This window comes from Sciurus carolinensis, chromosome 9, assembly GCF_902686445.1.
Source record: "Sciurus carolinensis chromosome 9, mSciCar1.2, whole genome shotgun sequence".
In the NCBI taxonomy this organism is placed as follows: domain Eukaryota; kingdom Metazoa; phylum Chordata; class Mammalia; order Rodentia; family Sciuridae; genus Sciurus; species Sciurus carolinensis.
This window is the reverse complement of record NC_062221.1, coordinates 44,232,260-44,249,441: the sequence shown is the minus strand read 5'-3', so window position 1 is coordinate 44,249,441 and position 17,182 is coordinate 44,232,260.

The following is a 17,182-nucleotide window of genomic DNA, read 5'->3' as shown; positions in this document are numbered from 1 at the left end:
GATTCTAATTCTGTGGGACCAGGAACAGGCCGAGTTTCTGCATTTCTAACAAGCCCTCTGAGCATGCTTTGATTATCAAGGGCCTAGTAAAATAGAAAAGTTCAATTCACTTTCATGCTGATGGGTTCTGTAGCTGCAAAAACTGGAAAGTCTTTCTTAACTGACTAAATAATTAAGCTTTTTAGTGTATGAACTGTTTAAGAGTCAAGAGACCTTCCTTTTACCACTGGTTTTTCTATTAATTGGCTATGTGACTTTGAGAAGTCACCTTTTGGCCTATGTTAAATTTATCTAGTAAAATTCAAAATAAACCAACAACTATGCATGTGCCTGGATGGAAGACTCAAAATTGCAAATTAATCCATAATGCTAATGTAACTACTATTAAAATCCCTCAACAGCTTTTCAAGAAATCTAAAAAGTTAATTCTAAAATGTGTTTGAAACAACAAATGGTAAAAAATTGTCAATACACTCTCAAGAACAAGTTTCATGGAGTTTCCATATGAACTATTACGACTTAATGCAAAATGACAGTAATTAAGGCAATGTAGCTTTGGTTCAGAGAAATTATCCAAAAGAACAGAACAGAAAGCCTAGAAGTATATCCATGCATTATTGGAAACTTGATAAAAAAGAGGTAAAATTATAGAGCAGTGAAGGTAAATGAATTATTCAGACAACAGACTATGCGTATGAAAAAAAATAGTTTAAATTCACATGTATTTGAAGGGCCTAAAGATGCAAGAAAAAACTTCATAACTTTTAAAGGGAAATAACTTTATAATTTGGGGTAGATGAGAAAATAATAGTTTATTAAACAGGACAGAAAAACCAAAGTCATACAGGAAAAATGTTAAATTTGATATATTAAAATAAAATATACATTAAAACCTATAGATTGAGAGGAGATATTTGCAATGCATATAACTAAAGAAAGATTAATATCCAAAGTATGTAAAGGTTTCTTATAAATCTATTTTAAAGATATGACAGGGAAAAATGGGCTGAGGAGATGAACAATTGGTTCGCAGAAGAGAATTCTTAGTGTCTAATAATCATTTGACAGGCACTCATTCTCCCTGGTTATTAGAGAAATACATGACAAAATGCTGATATCTCATTTCATAGACATGAAATTGGCAAAATTTTACAAATCCAGTAATACCAGATGTTGATGAAGATGTGAAGAAACCATGGAGAATATGACAGTTAAAAGTACGAAGTCTTCAGAAAGCAATTGAGAAAGAGTTGAAGATTCTCATGCCCTGAAATACAGTCTTTCTAGTCCTAGAAATACCCCTTGAAGAATTACTTGAAATAGCCAAGAAATGGAAGTAATCTAAATACCTCTGGATAAATAAATGGACAAGAATTCATAAAATATTCACTTGCTGAAATACTAGAAGCAGTAGGGAGAAAAATGAAAACATATTTTCTTGAGTTAATATACATAAATTTCTAAAATATGACGCGGGCATAAAAGAAAGATGTTGCAGAAAGATGCTTCTTGGATGATATCATGTATATATAAAGTTTGAAAATATGTGAAATAATTTTATCAATCAATTTCTATCACATTCCTATGCAGCAAATAGTATCAACCTGCATGAGAACCATAAACCTAAAAGTCCAGGGTAGAAATTGCCTCTGGGAAGAATTGGGATAATGGAACTGGTCAGGCAGCCAGGGTAGCTCCTCCTGAACCTACAGAGATTCATTTCTCAATGTGAATCTTGAACACAGGTGGCTATACTACTACTATGTAAACTATTTGTATGACTGAAATATTTCTTTAAAATAAAAGACTTAGATTAGATGATTTCTCTGAACCTTTATAGAATTATAAACATTTCTAATTAAAATAAGTAAATGCAGATGTGAAAAAATAGTATAGGAATTCGTAATTTCATAACACATTTTATAGAAATATTTTAGAAATGGCAATATTTTATATTTCTAAGTAAAAATGGATTGCTGCTTATTTATTTCTGTAATGAGTATTAGAATTTTCAGCTTGCAAGCAAAATTCACCACCTAAATGAGAAAAATGTGACTGAAATAGGGGAAAAAATAACCCTCCACTAGCTCTTTCTTATATTTTCCTTTGATCTCATAAATAGTAATAGGGTCTCTGAAACCGTGAAACAGGTCATCAATTGATCATGTTCAGTCTGATCAGTTAACTAGAAACCACCAAAATCAGAGTAGCCCCAAGCCAAATTACAAAACATAGAAAATTCTTCGAAGAATACTGAAAATACATATATGCATTCAAATAGGGGGGATTTGTTGACGTGAATTATGAGAACTGGCAATCTCATTTTAAAGCCATTAGATATTATTTTTAAAATCTGTGCAAAATAGAAGATACCAAATATTAGGAAAGTTTTTTTAGATCCTCAACTTACAAGTACAATGAGCTGTTCATACCAGCAGCTCACACTGGAATCAGGAAAGACTCCCTAGTTACTTGTCAAACAAAAAATTTTCAGCCATTCAGAAAAGACTTCCTGGGAAATAACCATAGTAGTTTTGTGGTAAGAAAACAGTGAGATAACAATTTGATTTCCTTTGATGATAGAATAGACAAGGGGGAAGAAATAGACATGTTTCTGAAATTTGAAGAGGCTGACATATTCATTCAGCAACCACTTATTGACTAATTCCTGCATACTAGACACAGACAAAAGTGTATAATAAGAGTTCCTTAGTTTGCATTGATAATTGATTATAACTGCATAGTTGTTACTATTCTGAGTTAATACTTGAGCATCCATAATGAACAGGTATTAGATATTGATAGAGAACTGAAGGTTCATTTCCAGTGTGTTTGAGTTCGAGCTGGGTTAACAGGATCAGGTAGTCAAAGAAGGAAGAATAAAAAGAGGGAAGAAAGATGGGGAGAGGCAGAAGAAAAAAGGTTGAGGATAAAAAGATGCATCAAATTCTTTGTCTCCTGGTATATGCCTCATGATACAAACGATTTGTGAATGATGAATTAATAGATCAAAGAATGGAAATGGTTGGTATATAAAGAAAACAAAACCATCCTCCATATTGAATGGGTTTGCTAATCTTCTCAGAAAATGAAATTAACAGGGGAAGCTAAAAATTAACTATGATGAAGAGTGGGAAATGAAAAATCAAGATTAGCAAACCTACATGCTGTGGGGAGTTTCAAATTGATTATGTCACTAAAATTTTATACCAAATGGAGAATTATTGATTAATACTGAATGGATAATGTCAATAAATAAGCAGCATGATTCTACAGATAAATAGATGAGCAAATGTGTAATTGCTGCTTTTAATACAAAGAAGTTGTTAATAAAAGAGATATTTTGTAGGGGTTGTTTTCCAATAAATGATATAAATGAATGTATTTTATGACCATGTCAAATGAATTAAGTTCTAGCTGGTAGCAAATATTTTGGGATGTTATAAAAAGCTGATCCTCCGTATGTGCGTAAAATGAAATAACTTACAAAATTTTGTAAAAGAGATAACTAAAGCAAGTCTGGAGAAAAAAAGTTCCCCTACCATTTTCAGAACTCCCCTGATATAAATTCATATTAAGTCCTCAAGACTTGAATCTAAATGAATGGGAATTATAAAAGGCATAAAAATAAAAACTGTTGCAATATTATACAGTCTAACAATTGCAAAGGTGGTTGTTTTGAGGAGCTTCTTTCTACAGGGAAGAATCTGCTCACACAATCCTACTTAATTAGAAAAGACTACTTAAAGCACTTGACTGATACTGAATATTCCAGGTATGTACTAGGAAAACACACCTGCTTGGATGCTAAATATATCAGATGCATCTTTATGTTCCATGAATTGAAGACTGGTAATGGAAACCAAAGTAACAATCAAGACTAGGTATTTTAGGAGAGACTGCCATGTCTAGAACTGAGACTTCTTCATCAGGTTTGAAGAGCCAAAGTGACTCTTAAAGGAATTTAAGTCAGAAATCATTCCAGATTTTTCAAAACCAATTACAGTCATTTTAACTTGATAGAAACTTCCAAATATTGGTAGGATTATGCTAACAATAATCTATTCTTTTTGAAGAAACTCTTTTTATATCTATAATTTGTACCTATATTTAATTGATACAATTATTCAATTATTCTTTACTTTAAAATACATACATTTTAAACCTCAAAGATTTTAGCAGGTAATAGCTTATTAACATAATTCAAAATTCACCCTATCGAACATCATCCATTAGATTTAATTATAAAATATTAATATAGTTTAGTTTGCATTTCCAACATTAGCAAAATTTACTGTAAAATTTGACCTAAGTATGGGAAGGCCTCATGATACTTCATTTTCTGTAGCTCAAACTGGAAAAGAAATTTTTAGTTATATCCCAGTGGCATTACCATCTCTCACAGACATGAGGGGGGTGCTCTTCCTTTTCTGGGTAGGAATTTATCTAATTACAAAACTAAAAATAAACACTAGCCTAAATTTTCATTATTACCTAATGGTGATTTAATGATCATCTTCTACCTGAAATACTTAGTTTCACAATTTCCTAAAATGTTACATAAATGAAACTTTAAAATGACACCTTAAGGAATGGTTCCTTCTCTGTCTCTCTGTGTTTCCTTGTCTCTCAGTTAATTTATCTATTTGTCTACCTATCTACCTATGAATACATAAGTCTGTCCATTTAGTTAATTTCTGATTACATCAAACTGAGGAAGGTCACAAATGTTTTAAAAGGATAGATTTCCTAAAATTATTTGTATTTGACATTAGTGTTTGCTTTTTGCTTATATATGAATAGGATTATTTTTGATGACCCAGAAACAAACAATAAAATAATGTAATTAAGTAGAATGATAAAACCATGTTATACTCAATGCAGAAAATGTTGTTCAACCTTCCAACCATCCATTCTAGAATTCATACCCTTTATGCTATCATTCTGGCCTTTCTCTTAAAATTTCCAAAAGTTTCCATAGACATAAGCAAGCTAATAAATGGTGTTTTGATATTAAAACTGGCATCATAACCCTTTATTTCTAAATTGTGTGACTAGGGAGAGCAAGAAGGAAAGAGGGAAATAGTAATTTTTTTAAAAAAATTGCTTAAGCTGGTTACTGTGGAACACACCTGTAATCCCAGCTACTCCAGAGGTAGAGGCAAGAGGATTGGAAATTCAAGGCCAGCATGGATAACATAGCTAGACCCTGTCTCCAGATAAAAAATAAATAGAGTCAGAGATGTTGCTCAGTGGTAGAGCACCCCTGGGTTCAAACCCAGTACTACAAAAAAGAAAGAAAGAAAGGGAACAAAAGTAGTTTCTTCAGTAAACAGAGAAAGTAACATCAGGACCATTAAAATCAAGACTTAGAAGAAGTCACAAAGTTGGTTACCTAAGACAATAGACAGCTTTTGTTAACAGATAATTTATCTTTTACATAATTTATTCCTGGCTTACTTGAGACATTAAACCTACTCATAACTCACATCTTTATCATTAGTAAGTCTGGTGAGGACATAAGAAAACATTTATAACTGTAGTTCATCCTATCAAAGCTCAAACTCATCATTAAAACACTAGAGTATATTTGAGTGGTGGCCCAAAGAATTGCTGTTTTATAGTGATTATATGGATTCCAAAGATCTCCTTTTGCTAAATAGAGAAGGCAAAGAGTATAAATGACTTAAAAGGTCACACTGAGCTCAGTGGTATTGCTATGAGAAGCCACTGTGTCCTGCTACTTCTGAATTACTGCTTTTTTGTTTGGTTATTGAGGTTAATGTTACATTGCTCTTAAAAATATTTGACCACACCAAACTTTAAAAATTATAATTAACAAGTAAATAAAAACCCACAAAATTAAGTATGCATAATATCAAGATCAGAATAATGCTCCCCAGCAAGAAGTCCAGATTCTCATCCCTGGAATAGGTGAATATGTTACTTTACATGAAAAAAGAGATTTTGTAGATTGTAGATGTGATTAAGTTAAGAATCTCAAGATGAAGATATTATTCTGGATTATCCAGATGGGTCCAGTATTAATTAAGACAAATGTTTTTAATAGAAGAAAGCAGAAGAGTCAGAGTTAAAATAAGAAATGTGATAACAGGGTCAATCAGAAATGAGAGCTCAGAAAGAAAGAGAGAAACTTGAAAATACTACATTGTTACCTTAGAAGATGCAGGAAGGGAATACAAGCTAAGGTAAAGACATGACCTCCAGTCAAGAGTCTCCAAAGAAAACAAAGCCCCTGCCAACCCATTTTAGACCTCTGACTTCCTGAACAGTAAGACAATAAATATGTGTTGTTTCATGCCACCAAATGTATGGTAATTTGTTTCAACAAAAATAAGAAACAAATATACTTAATTAAAAACATTTAAAATACGGTGGAAATAATCAGTATTGTCCCTAGAAACATATCATGAACCACAGGTGCAAGTTAAAATTTTTGGATAAACATTTTTTAAAAATTTAAAAAGAAAGAAGTCAAATTAAATATAATTTATTTTATGTAGCCCAATGTACCAAAAATTTTATTTCAACATATAATCAGTATCAAACATTAATGAAATATTTTGAATTTTTTCATTAATCTCTTCAAAATCAAATGCATGTATTACTTATATTTCAATTCAGACTAAAACCATTTCAAGAGTTCAATACCACCATAGCTAGTGACAACCATATTGGGTAGTACAGCTTAAATTGTAGGAAATAAGTTAAAAAGAAAATCTTGTATATTATTTTATAGATCATTCTAATGTTCTATCACAGTCTGAATTAAGAATCAATAAAAGGGAACATAAACTAAACAGACACTTCTCAAAAGAAGAAATGTGAATAATCAACAAATACATGAAAAAATGATCAATATCTTTAGCTGTTTAGGAAATGCAAATCAAACTGAGATTGCATCTCACTCCAGTTAAAATAGCAATCATCAAGAATATAAATAATAATAAATACTAGCAACTATGTGGGGGCAAAGAAATGCTTATACACAGTGGGATTGTAACTTATTACAATCACTATAAAAATCTGTATGGAAATTCCTAAAAGACACTATGAATGGAAACATGATATGACCCAGCTATATCACTTTTTGCTATTTATCCAAAAGAATTGAATTCATCATACTGTGGAGATACATGCATACCCATGTGTGTAGCAATTCACAATAGCCCAGTAATGGAACCAGCCTAGGTGTCCATCAAGTGATGATTGAATAAAGAAAATACAATTTATATATAGATAGATAGATAGATAGATAGATGGATAGATAGATAGACAGATAGATATAATGGAGTTTTATTCAGCCAAAAAGAAGAACAAAATTATGTTATTTGCAGGAAAATTAATGGAACTTGAGAGTATCATGTCGAGTGAAATAAGCAAGACTCAGAAAGTCAGGGGTCACATGTTTTCTGTCATACATCAGGGGTCACATGTTTTCTGTCATACATGGAAGCTAGAGAGGAAAAAGGAAAAACTAAATGGGAGAGAGGATTTCATGAGATATAAAGGAGACTGGTATAGTTGATCAAGGGAACCCTGGGAAGGAAAGAGGGGAGGGAAATGGGAGGCCCTGGAGCATGAAATTGACTAAATCATGCTGTATGCATGTATGAGGAAACACAAATGAATCCCCCCATTATGTGTATTTATGGTACACCCACCAAAATTTAAAAGAATATAAAATATGGGCCTTTTAGACTATAGTCCAAGTTTGAAGCTTGAAGACCAAATTCAGCTCCATATATTTGTAAATAAAATTTTATTGAAGTATTAAAAAAGGATCACAAAGGCATCTAAAGAAATCAGGATGGTTGTATAGGCAATTTTCTGATAACTTGTTACTTGAGAATTGTATTTAAAAAGAAATACCGGAAAAGGAGATAAATGAAAAAGAACATAATAGAAGAGTGTGATTACCTAGTGACACTGAGTTGGCTGATATTTGTGAAAAAAGCTAACAATAATAGAAAGGAATTTCTCTGGTATTTTCAGAGCAAAATGATAGGCAAGGACGGGATATGAGTAACATTGCTTCAGGCCAACTACATAATATGAACAAATGACTAAGTGAAGAGAAAAACTATTAAACTGCAGCTTCCAACTTCTCCATAGAGAAGAGTGATGTTCAAACTGGGAAAGAATGTGATGGGGAGGAGGTGATAATAAAATCTGAAAATGATTTAACTTAGTTTTAAGAGGCCAGGCACAAATCTGTTAGTCTAACTTAGAACACTAAGAATACTTGAACATTTGTTCTTGGATCTAATATCTATTATCTATAAGTCATCATGAAAAAGGTCCATGAAAATTGCTAATGGTCCCAGTTTTCAAACAGGAGTCTAGTAACAGAAGTTTCCTAATCTCAATATTAATGGAAACTTTAGAATTGATACTCATAGGTATTCATTCGCAAAGTATATGGCAAAACAGAATAAAATTTTTTATTAGAATCACTGGAATGGTAGATCAAAAATTTCATTTGTATTGTTTATTTTCATTCAGATCTCTTATAAAAGTCGCTCTTAATTTTCTTGTGGACAACATTGGTACAGGCTGAATGAAGACTGAGTAGGTCCTTTGAAAGTTGAACAATTCATCTATTGTAGTATCCAGTGAATGTTCTTTGATATGCTCTTCTCTTTTTTCTTTTGGAGGATTAAAATTTCTAAAGGAATTTGTTTTATGATTGAGTCTGTCAATTAAGCAAATTAGTCTAATGGTATGAATGAGAAGCTTTTGTAGGAGCCTATTTTTATATTATAGGTTTTTAAAATAAATTATTTAAACCATCGACTGTTTAGGAAATTAGTATTTTCAATGTCACTTTTCATATGGAGTTTTTTCTAAATTGCTTAAATTGTAAAATCTTAAATTGAATTTTAACTCAGTGCTATTGAATTTAACATCTAGTTCCTCTATGTCCCCTTTTGCAATAAAGACCTCCTTATGATTTGTTTACTCTGTCATACAAATTTTTCTATTTAATTAATCAAAAGTACACATAATAAAATCCTCAAATTAGTCTAAATTTAAGACAAATCAATCACACTACAATTCAACCTCAACCTTAATTTCAACCACCTTAACTTTCAAATGAATTTTACAATGTAATGGCAAGATTCTTTCATCTTTTTGACTCCTAATCCTGATGCGACCTGACCATAAAATCTTTCTCTATTCACCTTCTCTCCAGATGCATCAAGAACTAGACCAGGAAGCAAATATCACAGACAAAACAATAACATAAAAAAGAGTAAGATCTCAACATAACCTGCCTCCTCTGACTTTCACACACTGTTTTTCCTCCCCTTCTGCACTTACGTCATCTCAGTATACATATAGTATACATGATGGACAACTATATTATAAACCATTGTGCATGGAATATATTGAATCAAAAGAACATATTTAGTGAATAAGTGCAAAATATAATACGGGGATAGATGTATTCCCATGTGGCTATTGCAAAGACTAAAGTTTTACTTACTCATTTTTTTCTCAGCTGACTTGAAAGCATGCAAACAATCATAATATTGAAAATAATGTCAATTTCATTTTTGAGTGTATCTCTCTGCCAGTGTTGTGTATATCTTAAAACTTTAGGGTACATATTATTTTTCCTATTTTCACAAGTCTGAAAACTGAAATCCAGGAACATTATGTCTCTTGCTGGTACTAGCAAAAGTGTAAACAAACTTGTGCTCCAGTTTGAATCTAAGTTCTCTGTAATTATGAAGGATGGTGAGCCAAGGACTGAAAAGAATCAATACTGGAGGAATGACTCAGTGGTCAGGAGTTATAAATGAAAAGGATAGTTGGATGTCTCCCAAAAGGGAGTTTACCTTTTGGTGATAAGCTGCCCCAAGTATTTCTTAAGAGACAGGAACAATTCTAGGATTTGAGTTAGCTTTGGTTATCCTGCCTCACAAGGGACCAACACTGCTGAATTCTGAAGAGAAATGAAAGATGAGGTGTCCTTTGTTGTGAGGTTCAAAGATTTCATCCCCAGGTGCAGCTGAACTATGTACTGGAGTAAGGGATTACAAGGACATTGGTGAGCATGTGACTTGGGAGCAGTTAACAATTTTCCTGAAATGAATGTTCAGATGAGCGAAAACACCTGAGCTGTCCCAGGCAAGACTCTGGGTTCCCAGCAAGAAAGCCAGTCCCCCTGGTATCTGGAAAAGAACACTGGCTCTAAACCACCTGGTGTACCAGTGATGCGCCATCAGAACAACATGACAGCAGAAGGTAAACTCAGATTAGTAAAACAGAGCACAGAACCCCTGGTTACAAGATTCTTTATCCAGGAGTTGCAAGTCACAAGGGGAGATTTTGAAGTAGACTCACCTGGTCTATTCCTGCAGGACTGTGCCAGTCTCCTCCTGGGTCTCTCTACTCTCCTCACCTAACTTTCCTCTGACCCATCTCTCACACTGACACCAAAACAGTCTTTTCATAACACAAGTTTGATTAAATCACTTCTACGTTTAATTATTAGCAGACTTGGTGGTTCTTCCCTTGGTTGCCTATTGTAATCTCTGGGGGAGTATTAAAAATACTAGTGACAGCCCCACCCCAAAATCCTCCCAAGATCCATTAAATCAGAATTTCTGGAGCTAGGAATAGGTCACTAACATTTTTTTTTTCTCTAATAAAATAAAATTATTGGTTTTTTTTTATTTTTTTATTATTATTGTATACAAATGGGATACATGTTGTTTCTCTGTTTGTACATGGAGTCAAGGCATACCATTTGTGTAATCATACATTTACATAGGGCAATGATGTTTGATTCATTATTTTTTTCCCTTCCCCCCCACCCCTCCCACCCCTCTTTTCTCTCTATACAGTCCTTCTTTCCTTCATTCTTACCACACTCCTTATCCCTAACCCTAAACCTAACCCTAAACCTAATGCTAACCCCTCCCACCCCCCATTCTATGTCCTCATCCACTTATCAGCGAGATCATTTGTCCTTTAGTTTTTTGAGATTGGCTTATCTCACTTAGCATGATATTCTCCAATTTCATCCATTTGCCTGCAAATGTCATAATTTTATCATTCTTCATGGTGGAGTAATATTCCATTGTATATATATGCCACAGTTTCTTTATCCATTCATCAACTGAAGGGCATATAGGTTGGTTCCACAATCTGGCTATGGTGAATTGAGCAGCAATGAACATTGATGTGGCTGTATCTCTGTAGTATGCTGATTTTAAGTCCTTTGGGTATAGACCAAGGTGTGGGATAGCTGGGTCAAATGGTGTTTCCATTCCAAGCTTTCTGAGGGGTCACTAACATTTTAAAAAATACTCCTGAATGATTGCTTTATACATCCAGTGTTAAGCCAAAGTTCCAGAAGGTACATTTGAGACTCCATGGAATGATGACAAAGTCCTTTTGACTGAAGCTACTGGCATACTAGAATGACACAGGAATAGCTTTCATAAAGTTCTAATCTAATCTAGTTAACTGTTACCCAGTTAATTTCTTAGAGGGAGATTATTTCTTAAAGGAAGAATATATTCTTTTTTCCTATGTCTAATAGGGAAATGGCTACGATATTTGTGGAAAGACAGAATTATTTGTTTCCCTCACACTTTATTCTTTCTCCTTTCCCCTTGGGTAAAGAAAGATATATTAGCTCTATTAACAGAACATGTGTCTAAGTTTTGCCATTGGGAATGCTCAGTATTAATAAGAGAAAGGATTGTAGGTTTTATAAAAGCTACATTAAAACACCACCATCAAAAAATAATCACCCAAACCTACTTCTCTTGAACTTATTGTGAACAGAAAATATATACTATTACAACCTAATACATGGTCATAAATTGAATAAATAACTCCAGGAAGCCTCCTAGGATATTGGGTTACCATCACTTTCAAATAAGTCTAAAATAATCATTAAATATTAATTGTTCTTTTAAAAAGCTCACCCTGACAAATCTTGAAAGCTAGGGAGAAAATTGGTCAGTGTTGAAATTTTTATCTCACTTTTAGATAGGGAAACTTGAAGCAAGAAAACTAGTGACATAAGATGTGTGACACCTTTATTAAATAACCAGATCCTTCATGCCAGGGGCATCTTTCATAGGAGATTCTCCATACATAAAAGCACCTTCCAGCACAGGTGGTTGCAGGTATTTATAAATTCTTTTACTGCTTACTAAGCAATTCAACATAATGATTTATTTGACTTTGGGGGAAAAAAAACTTTTGGGTACAAGAAGGGCAAATAGCATTCCTTTCTTTTTTTTATAATTGAGAAAAATTGATTAAGAGGAAAACTGACTTTCTCGTGGTCCCTCAGAGGTTTGTCAACAATAGAAACCAGCTCTTTGGATTCCCAATGCTTTTTCTAATAGTAAACATTGATATTTTCCCTAAATTATAATGGGCTACACAAAGACCTAAGATAACTTAGTTTGATAGCTTTCAAAATAGATTTTGTGGAGGTAAGTTTCTTAAAAAAAAAAAAAAGAAAGAAAAAGAAAAAAGAAATCACCCAAAATTGCAAACAGAAAATTCAAGTAAAAACAGAACTGACAGTAGAAGTGAAGCAGACAAGAGACAGTCCTGTCCCTGGAGCTCCTCCACCCTGCCAGTAACAAGGGGGCTTTTGAAGCGCTGTTTGAAAACCAGTTTCAGACTTTACAAAAGAGGAAATGGAGGTCTCAAAATCAAGTGAGTGGACACTTTACAGAAGAAGACATACAGGCAATTAATAAATATATGAAAAAATGTTCAACATCTCTAGTAATTAGAGAAATGCAAATTAAAACAACTCTAAGATTTCATCTTACTCCAATTAGAATGACTATTATCAAGAACACAAACAATAATAGATGTTGACCTGGATGTGGGGGAAAAGGCACACTTTTACATTGCTGGTGGAGCTGCAAATTGGTGCAGCCACTCTGGAAAGCAGTATGGAGAATCCTCAGAACGCTTGGAATGGACCCACATTTTGACCCAGTTATCCCACTCCTCGGATTATACCCAAAGGACCTAAAATCAGCATACTACAGTAACACAGTCACATCAATGTTTATAGCAGCTCAGTTCACGATAGCTAGATTGTGGAACCAACTTAGATGCCCTTCAACAGATGAATGGATAAAAAGAACTGTGGTATATATACACAATGGAATATTATTCAGCCACAAATAAGAATAAAATTATGGCATTTGCAAATAAAGGGATGGAATTGGAGAATATCATGCTAAGTGAAATAAACCAGTCCCAAAACACCAAAGGTCAAATGTTTTCCCTGATAAGTGCAGAATGATATATAATGGGGGTGGGGATGTGGGGAGTGAGAGAAGAATAGGGGAACTTAAATTATATAGAAGGAAATGAGAGGGAGGGGGAGTATGAAAAATGGTGGAATGAGACAGACATCAGTACTCTATGCACATGTATAATTACACAAATGGTATGAATCTACATCATGTACAACCATAGAAATGAAATGATGGACCCCATTTGTGTACAATGAATCAAAATGCAATCTGTAAAAAATTAAATAATAAATAAATAATTGTTTTTAAAAATCAAGTGACTTGGTCAAGCTCATCCAGTTATGTCAGATTCTTTTGTATTTAGTAGTTTGGATCTTTCTTGGATAAAAGATACAAAATTTCCATTGGATAACAGGCATAAGTTCAAGAAATCTGTTGTGTAAAATGTAGTTTTAAATGAAAATAAGCTTCTCTGAAAACACACCTTATTTTAAATATTAATAACAATGCTTTTTATATTTGAAAAATTGCAAAGAATAGATTTTACACATTTTTCACTAATAAATCCTAATTATGTGAAATAATACATGTTAATTAGCTTGATTTAACCATTCTGCAATGTATATGTACTTCACAATATCATGTGTATACCACAAATATATACTTTTTATTTGCTAATTAAAAATAATAATAGAATAGTTTCAATCATTCATGAAATGTCTCAGATAATTAATCATCATTAATTTAATTTGGCTTTGGAGTTTTGATGCTTAATAGAAGACTGCTTTATTAAGAAAGAAATATTTCCCCTCTCCTTTGTACATGTTTGCAGGAGGTAACTGTAGCTCAAAAATTTATATTTTCTCTAGAAATTTGATGCAAGGAAATAATCCCAAACAAGGAAAATCTATATATTGAAGATTCTCCTTGCAATATTTTATACTTACAAAATTAGGAATAACCAAAATATGCAGAAATAGTGTAACCGTTAGGTAAAACATGGTTATATACCTGATGAGCATTATTTAGAAATTATGTAGTAACTTGAAATGTGTGCGATGTATAAAATATGTGGAGGAAGTAGAATTTAAAATTAAATTTGTGCTATGATAACACTATATAAAGATGTAAGCACATGTACTCTAAGAATTTGGAAGAAACACATAAAAATCAAAATATTCTAATTGACTATGTAGCTCTCTTATTATATTTACTTTAATGAAACTAGTATAACAGACTTTACAAAAGTGAAAAACAACCAAATTTTCTATCTTTCCATTGCTATCTCAACTTTATATAGGTTAAGAGTCCTATTAACTATTTCTAATTAATGGTAACAGGCATTTATCATTCATATATTTAACCTTGAACTACAATAGAGGTAATTGAATTTGTTGAATTTCCCTTCTCTTTTTACCTTATTTTATATAAAATGACCATTCTTAATGTAGCAATAGAAATTTACATGTATGCATCTGACAGTTTTCAGAATTTATACACACACAATTATTCAATTATCTTAAGTGCCAAAGTTAAAGTAGATTAGAAGAATGTATGCCATTAAAGAAATAAAATTTACTTTTTTTAATAAAGAGATAAATGAGATTATATGGGGCAAAGAATGAGATACATTTCCAATCCTTTCTTGTGTGTTATGTTATCTCATGGTACCATTTCATATTACGGTGAGTCATCAATTATTTAACTGATCAAATTAAATCTCTAAGTTTTCAAAATAAAATTTTAATTCTTTATTATTTATTTATTTTTTTTTAACTAATAAAAAGTTGAAAGCATACTATGGACAAATCAGTCTATCAAGTACTAGAGTGCCTTAAACACAATGAACCTTTAAAGATCTGCCATCTAGGATGAAATACCCACCCACAACTCAATGGGAATGCATCCGTGTGGTAACTGTTGATGCAGAGTCACCGAGAGCTTGCAGATAAGGACGTGCTTAACCATTTGTGGGATGGAGGTGAAGAAGAAGTTGGGGAAAGTACTGGAGAAAGGTAAAGAATGGAAAATGAGTGGGAGTTAATAAGGCATAAGATGAGACAAAGAAAGGATATTTTAGAAAGAAAATATTTTTTCCAATTTAAGGATTCCACAGAACTTCATTAATGGGTATTACTAAAGAATCCAATTTTGCTAGCATTATTTAATTCCCAAATCATTTAGTTCTTGATTTGCATAAGGTTGGTCCAATTACACGTTTTGATGACCTACTAACCCATATAATTAAGCAATTTGTCTGAATGCTGTTGAAGTTGAGGTCAAGGAAGGTCAAGAACAATAACTAACAATTAAAGCCCAGGGGATAAGCTAGGATCTGAGCTTCAATCTCCATCCTGAAGCTAATTCCATTTGAAACCATAATGGGGAATTTGTGGATGAGTTAAACCATTTACTAACCAATACGTGGATAGATATTGTGAAAATGTCTTTAGATAAATTTGAAATAATAAAGTACTATTATATAATAGCTACCTGACATCATCCAATCTCAGTGCAATAATTATAGGCTTACATCTTCCCATTGTACCTAACTCCTTATAGAATTTTTTATGTAATCCCTTCTTCGTTCTCTGTGAATAATTCTGTTTTTTAGGAGACTGAAGAGGATAAGAATAGTGAGGGATTAAATCTCCCCTCACAGTTAATGGAAAAACTGGTTTAATAAACCAAATTCTAATTTGCCTAAAACAGTTTTCACTGGTATTATTTTCCTTCATTCAGAGGAAATGCTCTTCAACACCTACATCTGTAATCTTTATAAAGTTCTCATTGTAACATCTGCTTCATCTTCATTTCAATTAATTCTGCTCAATTTGAAATTGTCAGGCCTGTGAGAACATTTCTTTCTGTCAAAATACCTTGGTGGTAGTTTAAATCAGTTTATGTGGTGATATGTATAACCAATCATCTGAAGGCTCATATCTGGAATGTCCATTTTCTCTGTGGTGAGAGCTCTTATGATTTTCTTCTTCCCTAAGCAAAGTGATAAACCTCTCTCTCTGGGGAATTGCCTATGTCCTTATGTCATCTTTTAATTCCAACCCTGGACCCATGATAATAGTTAGATATAGGCATCAGACTGTCTGAAAGCACTCTACCCATTTCCCTGACTTCAGTGAAGTAGAGCAAGGGGGAATTCAACTGCCTACATCCTGGCAATGTTTTTGGCAATGTTTGGATAACATTATTTTGCTGTTCAGCTCTCAAATCCATCACTTTTGTTCCAATTTAGTCAATCTTCCTTATCCAAGTCCTGGACAGACCTGCTGCAAAATACTCTGTCGCCTTGCCTTACATCCACTCATCTCCTACCTGTAAAGCAGCCTCTTCCACATCATTAGACCTACTTGGGAGAATCTGGAGGTGATGGGGGCCAATTCTTGCCCTGCCAACTTCCTAGGACTGATTTCCAGTGGTACTCTGCTGCTCCCAAGCCTATACTAAAAGTAACACTGCCCAACATTGCCCTATATTCTTGTGTCTTTCATACTTATCATCTTGGACTTGGTTCCCTTTTTGGAGGATGTTGACCTCCTAATTCTTTCTGCTCAACACTTGATCCCCATTCTAGATTGTAAACTTCATGAAATGAGGAACTGTTTCTTATCTCTATGTTTCCAGTGTCCAGTCAATAGAAATGGTTGCTAAATGTTCACTGAATGCAAAAATACATTTCCTAAGGATTCCTGTTAGCTTACTGACCTCTTCATGGATGATAAACCTGGTATGACATATGAAAGAATTGAAATACTAATCTATGGTTCAGACTAGTTTGAGTAATTTAGGCTATATGAACAACTTTTAAATCCTTGTTGTTTTATAAGAACAAAGAATGATTTCTTGTGATCTAACAGATCTAAAATAATCCAATAGGGAGTGTGGCCCTC